Below are 19,536 nucleotides of genomic sequence, written 5' to 3' on the forward strand. Positions count from 1 at the left end.
TTAGAGAACTCCAAATATGTTTCCAATTCTCATCCATTATTTGCTTTTGTGTAGTCCATCTCTTCCCTTCTTTCTCTCTCTCCATCTTTGGCGAAAGGCTTTCCATTGTTATTTATTACAAGCTCAGGCTCCCACAACTATTTGGATTGTGTTTCTTCCCAACCCACTTCCAGTAAATACTTTATCCCTTTCTCTAATTTTCTCCTTCTCTGTCAGTGGGAACATGGAGCTAATTGTCATGAATGAAATGAGTGCATCACCAGCCATTAAACTGTCAGAAACATAAAGCGCCACAGCAATCCAAAGGCAGTGCATTAAACAGAGAACACCAGACATGCAGAAAGGAGCGGCACGGCTGGGATCCAATCAAGTGGTTCAGAAAATATCATAAAACAGGACAAAAAGCTTTGAGTGGTTTCTGAATGCCATCTGTGGTCCAGCATTAGATTACAGCCTTGTAATGCTCCTCCATGTGCCTGTCGTTTTATACAATGTACATAGTTATCAGGGAGGTGTTTACAAATTGAGCCAATTTAGATAGGCTCAGGGTTTGATCTGGTTAAACTAAACAGTATATTTGTAGTGACAGATGTGATTGGTAACATTGAAATATGTTGTATATTTCAATGCACTTTGTCATGGCAAAACCCCTTTAAAAGCAGTGACACGCCTCAATTTTTAATCAATCTGCAGGCAGTGCTGCGCCTGCATGAGCAGAGTGGCATATTATACAATAAATACAGGACTATTATACTAACACACAATTATGTAATTATCCAATAGTGTAAATCTCTGTAAAATCTGCTCTACTGGTCAATGGAGTCAACTTTTCTCCTGAGATACAAAGAAAAATCTGCAAATGCTGGAAATCTGTAATAAAAACATGAAATACTGGAAAGAGCAGATCCAACACTCCCTGAAATGAGAAGATATGGACCCATTGCCAGAACTTAACTGAGTTCTGAGGACGGGTCCACACATGTATCTTTATCCCATCTTTTCTCCTTTCACACACTTTGAACCTGTTTATGTATTTTCAACATTTTCTGATTTTATTTCCAATAATACTCCAAGTTTAGCATCATAATGTGACAGCCACTGTGTCAATACATTTCTTTCTACCCTTGATTACATTCCAGTTAGTGGAGCTCATTAGCTGCAAAATACTTCTCAACAGTATAACTTCTATAATTTTTACACAGGATATACGCCACTTATCCCTCTATAATATTTCCATCATCTAATGCATCTCCTCCTTACTTACACCATCTCACCCTGGGAATGACATCATGATTGCTCCCTTCCTCGATTAAATTGTTGGATGTGCAGTTTATAATTTACAACCTTCTAATTGGATTATATTTGCTAAAGCAGAAAGTTCGAGACAGCTTTTGGACAGTAACTGTCCTGGTTCCTATATGCCCTCTCCCCACCATGTCTCTATCAGTGATGATGGCGAAGAAAGAGATGAGTGTAGTGGGAATATACGTTTGTGTTTTTACTCTATGCTTTTTGAAGTGTCACATTAAAAAAATGTACTTAATCTCTTGTTGATTTATGAGCTTGGCTAATGTTTTTTTTCCCATTTAACATATGACCCCTGACTGTGTATGTTATTTTTGAACAATAGGTATCTAGAGATCCAATGTCAGATGGAAATTAAAGATGTTTGTGGTATCACCACTGTAGACCTAAAGATAGATAGATAATCTGCTGTGAAGCAGGGGAAATCATGGGGCTACTTCTTCTGTTTGTGCTTCTGGGTGTATTAGATGCCCGGGTGCAGTGATGAGAGGATACACTGGCATTAGGGAGCCTGCCCAATTTTCCATCCATTAATTTAAATGGGTGGAAAATCAAGTGGGTTCCTTTACAGACGTGTGACCCTCTCCACCCGATGTATTAATAGTGCTCGGGAAAATTTAACCCAAGATGTCCCACAGATGTTTTCTATTTTTAAATGTAGAAGAAGGGCTTAAACACAATTCAAGAAAAGTGAAAGGAAGGTCACCTCTGACTATCAAATTGTGTTAAAAGTGTGAAAATAAAAACTCTACTAATTAAAGAACAGATTCTTGGTCAAACAAGGGATATTTAAATTGCCTCCGCTGCAATGCCATGTGCCCACATATGTGGTGGAGTGTGGGCGAATGAGGCAGGACCATCTGTGAATTCTATTCGCACTTCGAGTTCCCAGTGGTTTTTTTTGGCTCTATCTAAACCTTCAGTGTATGTCGAAGCTTGCAAAGCCTGGATTTGATGAAAGTTGAAAAAAAGCGAACATGATTTTTCTTCTGGCTGGTAAAACAATAGCAAATTGGACTCGGAAAAATCGAGGCCAAGGGGACACAGGCCAGACACAGCACTCCGTACACTTGCAGTATCTACAATGAGCCGTGGCAGTTCCAACACTGCAAGGAAATTCAGTACTGAACATTATTCTAATCCAAATAGATTCACAAGAGAGACTCAGGACTGATATTTGGCACTGCTATCTGATGCCACTTTGTTCCTGCAAGAGCAATGACTGCATCCCCCTTTCCTTGAAGACACACATGTCTGTAAAAGCACTGAGACATAAAATTCTTCTACTGAAATTTCATCTTTTAAGATATAGGCAGTTTTGTTTTTGTACTTTTCTCTCCTGAAACTCCCATTCACGCTGGGATACAGTTTTAAAGGTGCTTGCAACCCTTCAGTACCTTGCCCAATTGATCATGCTTCATGAGTACGCCCAGACTCTGACTGCTGGCACAGTATTCAACTGTGGGGAGCATCCTAGTCGAGTTCGATTCTGTCCTCATAATCAATTTTCAGAACCAGCAGATGCCAATTAGCAGTAGAAAGCCTGGCTGATATTCTCATCCCTTGCCAAGGGCCAGGGAGGTCTGTTCCAGCATCCAAACTGCTGTCCTGTCTGAGATGAGTTTACTCAACCCAGATCAAAATGGGAATCGTAACTTTTTACCCAATGGTTCAGTACCACACCATGTAATGCTTCCAGCTATTGAGCCACGACAGTGACATCTATCTTTTATTTATATGGTGGTTGGGCTCTTGTGACCCATTGAACATGATTTTACAAACAACAGTAGTTAGTTATATATTTTAGCAATGACATACAATAGAGTTACAATGTTTTCCAAATGAAAACAGGTAATTTGAGACATTTGACAACAACTCACAGGTCACCCCAAATGCCACCGACACTCAAAAAAACAATCTGTTTAACTTGCATTTTGTGCAGCTTTTAAATAGAAATAATTTAACAAATTGTCTGTTTGATGTGCTTCACAAATGAGAAAACAAACTAATACAAAACATTACATAGAATTTACAGCACAGAAACAGGCCATTCAGCCCAACTTGTCTATGCCGATGGTTATATTCCGCACGAACCTCCTCCCACCCTACTTCATCCAAGCCTATCAGCATATCCTTCTATTCCGTTCTCCCTCATGTATTTATCTAGCTTCCCTTTAAATACATCTATGTTATTTGCCTCCACATTCTAACCACTCTGTGGGTAGTTTCTTCTGAATTCCTTATTGAATTTATTAGTGATTATCTTATATTAATAACTCCTAGTTTTGGATTCCCCCACAAGTGGAAACATCTTCTCTACGTCTACCCTATCAAAGGTCTTCATAATTTTAAAAACCTCTATTAGTTCACCCCTCAGCCTTCACTTTTCTGGAGAAAAGAGCCCCAGACTGTTCAGTCATTCCTGATAGTTATAACCTCTCAGTTCTGGCATCATTCTTGTAAATCTTTTTTGTACTTTCTCCAGTGCCTCGATATCCATTTTGGAATATGGAGGCCAGAAGTGTGCTCAGTACTCTTAAGTGTGTTCTAACCAAGTTTCTATACAAGTTTAACATAATTTCTCTGGTTTTCTATTCTGTTCCTCTAGAAATGAACCCAATACTTTGCATTTTTTATGGCCTTGTTAACCTGCGTTGCTACTTTTAATGATTTGTGAATCTCTACCCCATTTAGACTTTTATTTTCCATGAAATATGTGGCCTCCTTATTCCTCCTACCTAAATGCACCATGTCACACTTATTAAGTTGAAATTCATTTGCCATTTACACGCCCATTCTGCAAGTTGATTAACGTCTTCTTGTATTTGTCGCAATTTTCCTCGGTATTAACTATACCCCCTAATTTGGTGTCATCCGCAAATTTTGAAGTTGTCCTTCCGATTCCTGAGTCCAAATCATTTATCTAAATGGTGAACAACAATGGTCCCATCACCGATCCCTGCAGAACACCACTTCTCACCTTTTGCCTGTCTGAGTAGATAGCCTTCACCCATACCCTCTGTTTTATGTTTTGTAGCCATGATGTGGAGATGCCGGTGATGGACTGGGGTTGACAATTGTAAACAATTTTACAACACCAAGTTATAGTCCAACGATTTTTATTTGAAATCTACAAGCTTTCGGAGGCTTCCTCCTTCCTCAGGTAAATGTCTGGAGCTCCTTGAAGCCTACGCACTGTTCTATGATGTATAAATGCGTAGGCTTCAAGGAGCTCCAGACATTTACCTGAGGAAGGAGGAAGCCTCCGAAAGCTTGTAGATTTCAAATAAAAATCGTTGGACTATAACTTGGTGTTGTAAAATTGTTTACAATTATGTTTTGTAGCCAACTTGCTATCCATTCTGCTACTTGACCCCTGTTTAAAACTAGTACCAGATCCATCACATTGATAGTGTTATCATCCTGTTGCCAGGCTTATTTAGTGTATTGGTCCCAATATGGAAAAATTGTGCATATAACCCAATAAACATTGTTTGATAGTGTCAATTCATCATCTCAAACAACTCTCACTATTAATGGCAGGGACTATCATCACCAGTGTTTACCACTGGTGTAATGCAGCTCCAAATACTTGATCAAAACATGAGCCAAATTTAGATGGGTAAAATCCAGCCATTTTTCACAGTGATCAAAGTGTGGAAATTTCACACACCCACCATTACATTTGACTGAAATCCTGGTGACAACACTGATTAGTACTTCCAAAAAATCCTGCGCAATTTGACTATAAAGTTTATCGACTTTTAAACACCTTTTGTGTTGGGTATAATAATAATATTTTATCATTGTGGCCATTATTGGGTACAATGTGTGCAAATACAGAGAGAAAAGCCGCTACCTTCACTGAGTAAGGCCAAACCTCATTACCAAGCAATGGAATAGTTCACTAAACAGGAAAATATTATCAACCTCATGATTCCTCATAACATGTTCCCAGTATGTAGCATTTAACTGACATTTAAGTATTTAGTGACAAAACTTAAGCAAATTACACAGAAATCTTTTGTTGCTATGATCACTGTTTGAGGAGAAGCAGTAATCATTTCTCTCTGCAATGCATTATAATTATTGGCACTGTTGAATGCAATTAAAGCTGAGAGCAGTAGAAGGTTATTTTGTGCAACTTTTTTCTATTCAACTCAGCAATGCTGCTGATATTAGAATACTCGCACTCACACCAAGTTTATTTAGCACACGGCCTAAACCTTCAAATCTTCTCTTTGAGGGGGATCATTCGTAATGTGTCTCAAACTCAATCCAGCCATTTGCAATTGGCCTTACTGTTATTTGTCAGGTCTTCAAATTGAAGAAAGGTCCATGCTTAACTTACTGCATATATTGCTTCAAACTCTGCACCAACTGCAGCTTTTTGGAAATCTCCATTTGACCAGGTTGCATGCAGTTTCAGCCACTACTTGCATGGTTCAAGGAACACCCCTGTTTCCTCCAGGCAGTAACTTGTCAGGTTGCAGGATTCATGGCATCAGAGCCTCTATGAGAAACCAGTCTGGCCCCAATTACCTTCCTATTTAGATGTTAGTCTCTGCCGAGGCCTACTAAGTTGCCGATGTTCCCATCTTCGGTACACTTATGCCGGTTTAATTGCCCAGCTGCCTCTTGTGGTGCTGCAGGAGTGGATCCATTGCAGCACCATCAGGATTTTTGCAGCCAGGCTGCAAAAGCTGGCCTCTCTCTTGACGGTGGGAATCCCACCAGAAGTGCACTGTGTGTACTGGATGAACCCCCAACGCAGTATCCTGGGACATGGTTGTGAAGGTGACGATGGAATGAACAGAAGTCCCATCCCACTGGGAGCAGAATCCCAGCCTATATTTCGCTGAATGGGAATTTTTTCTTTTCCATTTACTCTTGTAGGATCATCCTTTGAAAACTATTGAATTGCTTTATTCCTTTGAATAAAGATTATTCAAAAGAAAATAGGAAATATCAAAAATACTTTTTGGGGTTTTTGGATCATGAACTTCCTGTTCTGAGTTTCCGGTCTACCTCACCCCTGCCACAGCGAAACACTCAACTACGCCCCTGTTTCCTCCAGGTTTGACTTCTCCAATGCTCTTCTCTCCAATCACCCAAACTCCACTCCACATTGGCTCAAACGCACCCAGGCGTCTGTGGTGCAAATCCCCTCCAGCATTAAATACTGCTCACCTCTCCTCATTCTCTCCATCTTTTCTATCCACTAGAACATTGAATTCAAGAGCCTTGTCTTTGTTTGCAAATCCATCTAATGCCTCCATATAGCCTATCTCTATATATAGCTCCAGCCCTCCATTGCTGCTTGTGCCTAATGGTCTTGCAACTCAGGTCTCTTCCTCGCACCCCCCCCCCCACAACCCCATCCCCCGGTCTGCTTTACAATCAGTTACGGTGCCTTCAACCATCTGACTTCAGCACACTTGAATTCTTGTCCCAAAAGCTTCTGCCTTTCTACATCATCCCTACCTTCAAAATCCTCCTGAAGACCAACCTCTTTAACCAACTCCAATTTTTCTCGCTAATCCTCTGGGGTCCAACTGCCACTTTTGTGAATTCCTTTGGGATGTCAAGGGTGTTACAGAATCATGTTATCATCACTTCAATGTAAATCAACTGCTTTCACAAATCTTATAGTGCCATTCCCAAAAATGAATATATCAGTGTGTTTGTTGGTGCAGTTGAAAATCTGCGACTCACAGACACTTGGGGCGTGATTTTTACTTGGAGTCGAGAACTGAGTGGGTGGGTAGATTATCGCAGGGAAACCCGGAAGTCAAGTGAGCACGCTGGATTCTGCGATGGCAACTCAATCGAAGGCAATTGATTTCACTTCCGAATTTCCCGCGCCACACCTAGCCAGATTGACAGGTGCCTGCTTGTTGGGAGGGAAAGCAGCTGGGAATCGGAGAGGAAGGAGGGAAGGAAGGAAGGTGGGTGGTCTGATGCCGGAGGCGGCCATTGTAGGGGGTCTTGAACATGGGGGTTGCGGAGGAGTCTCGGGGTGAATGTTGGTTTAAAACCCAACCAGCAATTTCTGAGATTGGGGTGGTTGGAGGTGGATGAGAGTTTGTGATCCTGTGCCAGAATTTCTGCTCAATGGTGGGGAGAAGAAGGTTTGTTGTCCTGACCTGGAATTTCTGCTATGTGTTTGTGGTCCTATGCTGTAAGGATGTATTTCGGCTTAAGGTCATTTTTTGGGGAGTTGTTTCCTTTACATACACGTTGGTTGGTTTTTTAATTTTATTTTTTTGCTCAGTTGAGTAGGGGCCATGTTTATTATTCCACCAGGGTATGTAGAAAGTGATGCAATGGTGGTGCTGCGGGGAGAGATTTATTTTTATTGGTTGCAGTTTTTGCTCGTTGATCTTTGATGGCATTTTTAAAAATTCATTCATGGGATGTGAACGTCACTGGTGAGGCCGGCATTTATTGCCCATCCCTAATTGCCCTTGAGAAGATGGTGGTGAGCCACCTTCTTGAACCGCTGCAGTCCATGTGGTGAAGGTTCTCCCACAGTGCTGTTAGACAGGGAGTTGCAGGATTTTGACCCAGCGACGTTGAAGGAACGGCGATATATTTCCAAGTTGGGATGGTGTGTGACTTGCAGGTGGTGTTGTTCCCATGTGCCTGCTGCCCTTGTCCTTCCAGGTGGTAGATGTCGCGGGTTTGGGAGGTGCAGTCGAAGAAGCCTTGGCGAGTTGCTGCAGTGCATCCTGTGGATGGTACACACTGCAGCCACAGTGCACTGGTGGTGAAGGGAGTGAATGTTGAGGGTGGTGGATGGGGTGCCAATCAAGCGGGCTGCTTTGTCCTGGATGGTGTCGAGCTTCTTGAGTGTTGTTGGAGCTGCACTCATCCAGGCAAGTGGAGAGTATTCGATCACACTCCTGACTTGTGCCTTGTAGATGGTGGAAATGCTTTGGGGAGTCAGGAGGTGAATCACTCGCCACAGAATACCCAGCCTCTGACCTGCTCTTGTAGCCACAGTATTTATGTGGCTGGTCCAGTTAAGTTTCTGGTCAATGGTGACCCCCAGGATGTTGATGGTGGGGGATTCGGCGATGGTAATGCCGTTGAATGTCAAGGGGAGGTGGTTAGACTCTCTCTTGTTGGAGATGGTCATTGCCTGGCACTTGTCTGGCAGGAATGTTACTTGCCACTTATGCGCCCAAGCCTGGATGTTGTCCAGGTCTTGCTGCATGCGAGCACGGACTGTTTCATTATTTGAGGGGTTGCGAATGGAACCGAACACTGTGCAATCATCAGCGAACATCCCCATTTCTGACCTAATGATGGAGGGAAGTTCATTGATGAAGCAGCTGAAGATGGTTGGGCCAAGGACTCTGCCCTGAGGAACTCCTGCAGCAATGTCCTGGGGCTGAGATGATTGGCCTCCAACAACCACTACCATCTTCCTTTGTTCTAGGTATGACTCCAGCCACTGGAGATTTTTCCCCCTGTTTCCTATTGACTTGCACATGGGGAATCAAAACCGATGAAACTTTCACGTCAACCAAGAGAGATAATTGAACCAAGATGGGGGAAGGGGGAGGGTTGAGAGAAAGGGAGAGAGTGAGAACAGTGAAGGCAGACTGAGTGAGGGGAAGAGGAAGGGAAGGGAAGGGAGAGGCAACGAGGGGGAGGAATGGGAAATGGAGAATGGGAGGATAGAGGGTGAGGGCAGGGGAGAGGTGGGGAGAAGGAGAAATGAGGGGAGAGGAGGATGGTAAGGGAGAGGAGAGAGGGAAAATGAAAGAGGAGGGTTGGAATAGAGAGGGAGCAGGAGGACGGGAGAGGGAGAGAAGAAGGTGAGGTGGAGAAGGAGAGAAGCGATTTCATGATCAGTGCAATATAAGTAACATTCATTTTTTGAACTTCCAAACAGCAACAGCGCTCGCATTAAAAGATGAAACCATAACACATGTCCCTGGCACTTATATTCTGCTGCATATGGGAAATATGGTGGACTCAATCAAAGAGCCTGTCAACCAGTGCTGATGGAAGACGCAGCAAAGGAAAAAGAAGGACCTTTCGGAACTCTGGTGTGGAAAATAGATTTATTTGACATGATATGACATCACAAATAAATACTAAAATACAAATACCACTGCAATGTCGAAAATATGCAATATTCTCCAATTTAAACTTTTAATAGTTTCCCTTATTTGGTGCCTCTTTTCCATTTTTAGAATGCATTATTATGCTACATGCCAATTTCTTAAAGACGGCCATGTTAAGAAGAATGTTAGAAATTTAGGATGAAATACATTCTTTATTAGATAAGGAAAAAGTAGTTAGAAGCGGCCAGCACAGATTTGTAAAGGGATGATGGTGCTGACAAACCTCATACGAGTTCCTTGAGGAGGTAACAGAAATGGTAGATGGAACATCTATTTCCCCCCATTAAAGATAGCAAACTTGTTTCGAAGTCTGAAACCTTCTAAAATAGTTTATTTTTTTTGAAATTCTTCACTTTTGGGCTGGCTGGGCCCTATAAAATAATTCAATGACTTTGTGATCATGTGATAAAACTGCACTGAGGCTTGTGCAGTCCTCCCCAGTGTCATTATCCAGGATCTGACATCAGTTTGGGTGACATTTCTGTGCATTATTGAGCAAATCAAAAATGACTGGAAGACCTGAGCAAAATGATTCTGTAAATCAAACATCGCTGATGCTCTGTCACAGTTAAAGTTATTAGTTGTGGTAAAAATGGTCACAGTAAATTAATGCTGCACTTCTAACATGTGTCTCAGGATACCTTTTTGATGTTCTGAGAGGAAGAAAAGAAAAATGTAGAGTCATTTGAACTGGGTAATGATGGTAAATGTATTAATGGTGTTGAAGAAAGTCAAAGGAAGGACACTTGCACAGCTTGCTGGGCTAGAGAACAAGGTACAAGTTATTACTGTGAGCAATCAAGTACAAATCTAGCTAAAATATACAAGCTGAGCCATTGTTTGAGGCAAGTTGCACACGGTAGATGAAAAATGAACATTCTGATGTTGAGATAATACTGCAGTAATAATTCTGCAATTCTTTTCAACTACAGAGCATTTTTTGTAATTATTAAAACTTGGCACTTAAAATGATTTTAAAAAATAATTGTTAAACCAGCAACCATTTATAAAAGACATTCCAAAATGTGCTTATTTGGCCGAGACATGTTTAGAACTGATTCACTTATCCAAAGTTATTATTAGAACTTCTACCCAAAGTAATTGTTCTAGAAGAGGGTCTAAGTCCACCTTTGCTATGAAGAGTTGCTCAGTGGGACAAGGGAAAGCTGCAGCACGGCAGAGAGCGCCTGTTACTTCAAGTAGGCGGAGGATGAAAGAATGAAGAGATAGTGGCAAAAAGACTAAGGTAATGACTCACTCGTAAGCAAAGCATTTTCTTTATTTGTCAGCCTCACCAAAGCTGCGGAGTAGCCCTCCCCTGGTTAATGAGTGGAAATTTCCAACCCTGCCAATGTCATTGCCTTCACAAGGCGTGTTGCGTGTGGTGTGTTTCTGTGTTTAGACTCATTAGTGGGAAATAGTTGTGAATTCTGTCACAGTGCTATGTGAAGATGCTTTGTACAAACACAACCTGGATGCAGGATTTTTCTCTGCTGTTGTTGCCAAATCCCCATCCAAAACTGAACAATTTTCAAGCCTGTGCCTCACTTGGCAAGAATGCCTTGACAAGCTAGGGCTCTTCAGCCTGGAAAAGAGATGGTTCAGAGGGGATTTTATATATCGGCATTGAAGATATTTAATGGGATAGGGTAAACAAACTGAAACAATATTTTCAGAGCAGGAAAGAGAGCGCAGGCTCGGGGCTATAAAGGACAAATTTAGGATAGAGACAAGGAAGTACTTCTTTACACAGAGGGGATCAACAGCTAGAACAGGCTTCCAGGAAGAGTGGATGAGGCCAGTACACTGGACTTATTGAAGAAAGGCTAGATGCTGTAATAGGAAGATGATAGAGCTGATATTCTAGAAGGATGAGATCAAATGAATTAAAGGGCTTTCTTCATCTGAACCTATCTTGTCATGTCCTTTAAGAACATAATATCATAATGAAAGCATGCTATTTAGTGGAATGTATGGATTTTATTAAGATATAATAACATACAGAAGAATCTAGATCACTTAAGTATTGTTAAGTACCATAAGATGTAACTACAATAATGAAATGCTCAATATTAGGTATTATATAGTGAATAGTTAATTAGTGAAATGGAATTTATTTCAAAGTTTCATTGTATTTCTTTCTTAGCTTGTTTTTATTTTCATGTGCTTGAAGTGTAAACGTGAGGTGATTTAGACCGCAGCTGAGGAAAGTTGATGCTGGAATCTTAAAGGTGAACTGTTGTGTCATTGTGCTGTTAAATGTAACCATTTGACTTTGGATTGGTCTATTTGTAATTTTTCTTTTGCTCCTGATTTTGGAGGCTCCCAGTTTAATTTGGAAGTTTCCTCAAAATTGATTATTGTGTGGGAAATTTCCCTAAAATGTTCTGTTAGACTGCAGTATTGGTTTCCCAATGGGAATTCCCCTCTTTGTAATAGGTTAGAGGAGGAGGATCAGAAGTGAACCTGTAGGCTTTTATGGTAGCACTGCAGGAGGCCCAGACCCTCCCACAGATACCCAGCCAACAGGATGCATAGATCCAGATCTTAATGAATAAGTTTCTGGCATTTTGTATAAGGAAGCTGCGGTTCTCCCCAGAAGTCTTGTAAGAGCTTTGTGCCATCCTGCAGGGAGATCTGCAAACTTCTTCAAGAAATAGGAGATCCCTTGCTGTGGTGCAGAAAGTCACTACTCTGCTTAATTTTTTGGCATTGGCTCATTCCAAGGGGCAACAGGCCATTTTAGCCAGGTCAGTCAGTTTGTTGTCCATTCTTGCATAAGGCAGGTCATTTATGCCTGATAGCCAGGACAGCGCAGTTCATTATATTTGGCAGAGAAGTAAGACAATTGAGTGAGTGGGCCATTAATTTGCATCAATCACTTGAATTGCACCAGTGCTTAGAGCTATATATAACACTCATGTCGTCGTTTGAGCCCCTAATGCCAACTCACATCAATATGTCAACTGAAAGGGATTTTGTTTTCTTAATATCCAATTAGTGTGCGATGATAGGCACAGTTTTCACCACATTATGCCCAGTTTTCAGGAAGCTGTCGTGATCAATTCATTCATCCTTCGGCAGTCTAGTGTCCCTGCAGTCTTTGAGAATGAAGATGAAGGACCTGGCTGGCTTTTTGGTGACAAGGGGTATCCAATGCTAATGTGGCTTCTAACACCAGTGCAGTGGAGGAACGCTACAGTGAGGTTCACATCTGACCCATAATTCAAAATTGAACAGCCCATTGGCATGCTGAAGGGACGATTCAGCTGCCTTGATAGGTCTGGGGGCTCTCTCCAGTATGCTGCTAATGTTGCCGTGTAAATTGTAATGACCTGCTGTGTCCACCACCATTTCACCGTTCAGAAAGGCATGGAAATTGAGAAACCAAAGGATAAGATCGAGTCAGAAGCTGAACCCCCTGAGACAGAGCAAATCGGATTTGAGGAAAACACAGCAGGGTCACAGACAGCTGTTGAGGGGAAGACAAACTCATCAGAGAAACTTTCAGTAACAATTCATCGTAGTATAGTTATACAATGTCTGTAATCACAAACTTGCAGCACATATTTTACACGTATAACCCTTCAATACAATTAATTCATCATTAAAAACTGAAACCCCATGAGCGCCTCCAAGTTTGCAAACATCTTTTTCACTTTCAGTACAACTTCATATTTTCAAAAGAAAAATAATGACTTTCATAACAGTATTTCTGATAACAATCATGTACGGGGCTTGTGAAACTGTAACCAAAGTCATTTAGTCTTAACATTGTGCACGCCCGTTGTGATTTTTTTACTTTATTCACATTTCTAACCTAGCATTTCCAAGTGCAACCTGAGGGTGTGAACATTAACTCTTGAGATGTGGACAACTACTATATGACCATGAGCTGCTTGGGACGGAGGTAGCAATCACCTTAGGACTACTGAATCCTGAGATTGATCTGTGATAAGACTGCTTCTCTGGGTTTGGAATCTCTGCAGCCTTGTCCTGCTGACTTTGTTCCCCTTGCGAAGGCATTTAGGGGGACTGAGTAAAGAACTCTCAGAATACCACTAATCAATGCCTACATGTTGGAAGTGATGGCTTACATTCAGGTCTTTGTGTTCTGTCGGAATTAAGGAGAGTTTCCTGCAGCTGCCACTCCAGGCTGCTCCACATCAGTTGAGAAGATCTCTCTGATATTGCCACAAAGGAGGACTTTGGACTCTACCAGCCCTGCTATCTGTTGCACTTTTAAAGAGGTTTTTCAATGCCTCCATCTGTATTTGATGCTCTGCTTTTTTGCAGGATTCTTGAGATCTCTTCCCATGGCTTCCTTGTGTGTCATGCAGCACCCAGTTTTTATCAAAACTATTTGGGCTAGAAATTGGGCTATGTAGTGCCCGTTGTTTCCGCGCTACGCAGCCTCCCAGAGTGCCAAGATGGCGTATTGGGTGTGCACGCACATTTCCAGTGTGACGAGGGCCGAACGTCATCTTGGCGCATGCACAAATATCGAACGCCGGTAGCATGTAAAGTAAAGAGAAAATGGATACAATCAGTGTGCAACGCTGATTTAAAGTGATAAGTTCCAAAATGGTGTCTAACGCTCAACTCAATGCACAGTCTTACCCCCGACCGTCTGCACATGTCTTAGAGTGCCTGGAGGACCCCCCACCAGCGCTATTTAAAGGGACCATGCAGGATTTACAGGTTAATGGCTGGATTATTGCCATTTGTAACTGTTTTTGGAGGTCTCCTAGACTTCAATACTAGGACTAGGGGACATGGCCTAACATTTAGAGCCAGGATGTGCAGGAGTGAAGTTAGGAAATGCTTCTACACGCAAAGGGTGGGAGAAGTTTGGAACACTCTTCTGCAAACGGCAGTTGAGTGCTAGCTCAATTGTGAATTCTAAATCTGAGATTGATAGATTTCTGTGAATCAAGGGTATTAAGGGATATGGGACAAAGGCGGGTATATGGAGTTAGGTCACAGGTCCACCATGAACTCATTGAATGGCAGAACAAGCTCGAGGGGCTAAATACCACTGCCACCTGCTGCTTCCTGTTATGCAACACCTTCCCCTGCAAGAAAGCGGGATGTGTGTCTGGGTGATGTGTGTGTCATGGTTGAATAGCCGCCAGTGTGTGTGGTCTGTGAGTTGTCGGTGTGCGGCTTGCGTGTAAGGGTGAGAGGAAGCATCCGATTGGCAGAGTTGAGTACTGATGGAAAGAGTGTGTTGGTATGTGGATGATGGGGGGTGTAGTTCGTGGAGCAGTGGATGCAGCTAGTGGTGCAGTTGGTAGGAGATGCCACTTGACTGTTGACTTCACTCACCTTGACCACTCATGTCAAAGCATTGAATTTCTTCCTGCACTGCATCCATATTCGTGGTGCTATGTGTCTGGCATTGACTTCGTCCCTCACTGCCTCTCACTGCCTTTTGGGCATTTGTCTGGAGGGCATCTTGCCCCCCCTCCCCTCCCCCAGATATAGGATGTCCCTCCTTCTATCCACCTCTTGCAGGCCTCTAGTGCATCATCTGAGAACCTTCATGCACGCACTCTCGCAGGCCTTGTACCAACTCTGATCAGCAGATTGGTGAGGTCTGCCATGGAGATTAGAGGATGTGGGATTTAGTAGAGTGCAATCTTTATTCAATGTTTTAAGATAACTCATCAGTTTGTAAACATAGGGATAAGACCTGCATTTGTGTTTTACGTGTGCGATGTCTGATCTCCGTGCAGGTAGTAGACTGTTATTTTTAGCAAATAACAGTTACCGGCCACCTTCAAGAGATTTTAAGAGACAGCCTGTCTTTAAGAGATTGGGGCTCCCCCTGCTGGTGGAAGTGCAAATTGCATTGAATCCTCGTGTCAACGCTGATTTCCAACGCTGCTTGAAGGTCAGTCCTCAGGCCTGATGAAAGTCTCCTCCTGCCTGCGCAGGGGCCTTTGGGTGCGGGTTAATAGTGGATTCCGCTACCCGCACCCAATAATAGGCCTTATCAATTTTTTCCCCCCTTTGTGCCCCTCACCAAGTAACTGTATCAGGGCAGCTGAGTGCGAGTTAGCAGGTACATGACATTGTGGGCAAATTTCTGCTGGCTGTCCATTCTGTTGAGAGTCCTGCCAATGGTTCCTTTTCCCTCTCTTCTTCTTTGATTCCAGCTCATGAGGAGAGAAAAAGACAGATTTGCATTGAGATTCCTGCTCACCACCATTACCTCACTGTTCTGCTCATATAAGGGTCTCCTCTAAGCATAAATGTCAGAAAATGGTTGAAGGTCTTTGAACCTTAGCATGTGTTCTGCATAAACTAATTTGGGTGGAGGACCTCTATGTATCTTTCCCCTATTGCCTAAGCTGAATGAGATCCCGGTGTCTCAATTACCTCTTTCTCCTTCTCCTCTTGCTGGGTTAATGGATGAATGTTTGCAGTTTCTCCTCCTGTAGCTCACTGCTCCCTTGCATTATGAGCAATTATCTCCTGCATGAGAACAGATTGGTTGTTATTTTCTAGCCCAAAAAACTATTGGAGAATTCATATCACTTGTCATATGGAGTTCTCACTGAAAAAATAATTCTTCAAAGGGCATGAGATCATTACAGAATTCTCCAGTGATGTAATGTAATTGTTCGACTGTCCAGTTCAATTAGTTCACATGCTTAAACCCTTAAATTTGCTCCTCCACTTTTAGGGTTAACATTGGTATTTAGATTTTAGAGATGAAATGCAGCCTTTGCTGACTTTGGAGGTCATTAAACTTCTTCCTGCACTGGGGAGACTGCTAAGGATTAGGGAGTTAGCTGTATTGACAGGTCTCTTCCCACTCACTCCCATTATTCCATCCCTCCTGTGCCTAATTTCTGTTAATAATTTGAAGTTGTCTTCTTACTGGCTCCTGTTGGAGCTATGGCTTCAGTTTGTTGTGTGCTCATCCTGCTTTATGAACAGTCCAGCTTTAAATACAGCAGCTGCACCTTTACAAGTGCTTCCTCCGCTCCCACCCCCAATGTATTTTCTGGGCTTTCTGGTGTAACTAACCAATTACTGGTGGGACTTGTATCTTTCTCACCCCCAGCAATATTCTAATTAGCTGACCCCAGGATTTATAATGGGGCCATTGGGTGGGCAGAAGCCAATTATACTGGTGTTAAATGGACTCTGTTAAGAATTTTGATTAAATCAGTTTGAACCTCGCTGCTATGACTTGGATACTTTCCAGATACTTTTCCTCGTACCCAATACAAAGAATCATATCTAAAGACGAGCCCACACTTCCTATGAGTGGAACCATCATATTACGTGCAAAATAATTTCAGGTAATTTGCCCTGAGTAAACAATAAACCCATTTACTCTCAATATGCAAACTGGAAACAGTAACTAATGGACAAATAGCACACTGACAGACCATATATGTCAGGTTACAAACTATGAACTGGGTTTATTAAGAAGTAAAATTAAACAGAAAAGCAGACACAGTAAATTTCATTAGATAACAGGAAAAGAACATTTGATTCATTTCCAATACTCTCAACCCATTTCAAAATAATTGCTGCCACAAAACTTTAATATTTCCCATAACTTGGAATACATGTCTGTGAGGAGAAGCTTACACATTAAATCAGATATTCATGGAATGGTTTGACTAGTCCTTGCTTATTTAGCTGTCTGAAGTCTGTACTCTGGCTAAGGAAGTTCAATGGGCTTCTTTCACAATGACATTCAGATTTCAATCAAAAATAGGCTAACCTCTCACTAACGATTGTGATTTTAAACTTTTGTATTCGGAACTGATCCTACTGACCAAGAAGGCCCAACATTCGCTCCCTGGCCTGTGTTGAGTTCGCCTATCTCAGCCAGTGAAGCATTTCGGGTACGACAATTGCCTCGGTGCCTATGGACTAGGGTTGCCACTTCTGATCGCTATACAACAACAACAATTTGCATTTATATATCACCTTTAATGTAGTAATGTAAAACATCCCAAGGCGCTTCACAGGAGTCTTATCAAACAAAATTACACACCGAACCACATAAGGAGCCATTAGGACAGGTGACAAAAGCTTGGTCAAAGAGGTAGATTTTAAGGAATGTCTTAAAGGAGGAGAGGGAGGTAGAGTGGCGGAGAGGTTTAGGGAGGGAATTCCAGAGCTTAGGGCCTAGGCAGCAGAAGGCATGGCCGCTAATGGTACAGCAATAAAAATTGGGGATGCACAAGAGGCCAGAATTGGAGGAGCACAGAGACCTCAGACGATGTAGGGTCAGAGGAGATTACAGAGATAGGGAGGGGCGAAGCTTTGTAGGGGTTTGAAAACAAGGATGAGAATTTTAAAATTGAGGCAGCCCCTGACCAGGAGCCGGTGTAGGTCAGCGAGCACAGGAGTAATGGGTGAACGGGACTTGATACAAGTTAGGATACGGGCAGTAGAGTTTTGAAAGAGGTCAAGCTCAGGGGGGGACGGGGGTGCAAGGTGGGAAGTCGGCCAGGAGAGCATTGGAATAGTCAAATCTAGAGGTAACAAAGGCATGGATGAGAGTTTCAGCAGCAGTTAAGCTGAGGCAGGGGTGGAGACGGGCGATGCTATGGAGGTGGAGGATTTCTGCTGGAAAGTGCCACTTTGTGGATGTCTGGTAGGTACAGGATTGGGCTTGGCTGTCAAAGAGTTCACCAATTATTGCTACTAAGGCTCACACATGAAGAATGGGGACTTGGGAAAGAATCAATCTGCTGCTTGTACACATGAATTCAAACCCCAGAATGAACCTGCGTCTTTATAAGAAGAGGGGAGAAAATTCACAGATAATTTTTTCAAAAAATTTTCCATCAGCAAGTGATTTTGAACTCATTGAAGTTCATGTCTGAAAGTTCATTTCAGTGGAAGAATTAGGATCAATGAATGAATTACATAAATTGCTGAGGTGATTAGTTAGTATCCTTTTCTGCATTAAGAAACTCCGATTCAGAAGGGGAGTGGGCCGTCTATAAGTCTGAGCAAGCTGTAAGCTGCATGTATCTAGGAAGCTGATTACTCTGTAGGCACCAAACAGATTGTAACTGCTGAAAGGATCAAAATCACTGCTGGAAAATAAATCTGAAATGTTATTGATTCTGACAATATCCGACTGAGACAGTGTGCTGGCAGTACTTCCGCAAGCAGGGGAGAATGATTCCATGATGGGAATACCAGATGGGATAGTTGTTCCAATTTCTTTTCTCTTACTGTCCCTGATTTTGTTTGGACTATTAAAAATTACGAATGATGAAAATAATGTGGTGGTGACCAGTTTCAAAGGACCTCTCCACTTTTGTAAAATAATTTATACGGTACTTCGCCACACATATAGAAAGGAATGTTTTTTTGACAGGTTTGGTGATCTTCTTAGCACTCCTCATGTCTGGAAGTCGAAATTATTTTTGTGATACTTTTAATTAAAAATAAGATTGAAGTGTGAATGTCAGCGTGAAACGTTTTGCGTTGCAGTAAATTTAGTGGCTGTTGATGGAGAAAAAGGAAGAAAGCCAATGAAATAATTTTGAAGTGTAGTAACTATAGTAATGTAGGAAACATGGCAGCCAATTTGCACACAGCAAGCTCCCACAAATAGCAGTGTGATAATGATTGGATAATTTGTTTTAGTGATGTTGGTTGAGGGATAGATATTGTCCGGGACACCGGAGAGAACTCCCCTGCTCTTCTTTCAAATAGTGCCATGTGATCTTTTATGTCTACCTGAGAGGGCAGATAAGGCCTCAGTTCAATGTCTGCAGCCTAATATAACAGCAATTCTGCTTCAAATCAATTGCAATTCATGAAGGGACAGTACCAGACTATTTTCTGCTTTTAGTTAAGATGGTGACTCCTTTTTCAAACTAGCAAAGCTCTGACTGCCAATGTGTAGAGAGAGGCAGGGTCCACTGATTGCTGTATGCTGTTGCCGTTAGCTACCTCCAAGGCCAGCTCCAATGAGCCCTAATTGCTTGCTCTGAACTGACCTGCGTCTGCTCGCAACATTACTCTATTATTTTTTAATACCATGCAGTGTGTGTGTTTTTATGTCTTCAGTACAACTTGATTTCAGGCCACAGCAATGAAG

The 19,536-nt window shown here is 42.2% G+C and overlaps 1 protein-coding gene across 6 annotated transcripts in view; it reads left to right on the top strand.

The window, feature by feature from the left end:
- Positions 1–19,536, top strand: part of LOC137300495 (astrotactin-2-like) — a 1,223,335-nt gene that overhangs the window by 261,086 nt on the left and 942,713 nt on the right. Inside the window, exon 1 of one of the 6 annotated variants that reach the window (XM_067969579.1) lies at positions 10,672–10,689. The exons of the other annotated variants lie outside the window; for them this stretch is intronic. The gene's annotated coding sequence lies outside the window, so the exon portion shown is untranslated. Of the gene's footprint in view, positions 1–10,671; positions 10,690–19,536 lie in introns of those variants that run through there. 6 annotated transcript variants of the gene reach the window in all.

Source organism: Heptranchias perlo, chromosome 31 (genome assembly GCF_035084215.1).
Source record: "Heptranchias perlo isolate sHepPer1 chromosome 31, sHepPer1.hap1, whole genome shotgun sequence".
NCBI lineage: Eukaryota > Metazoa > Chordata > Chondrichthyes > Hexanchiformes > Hexanchidae > Heptranchias > Heptranchias perlo.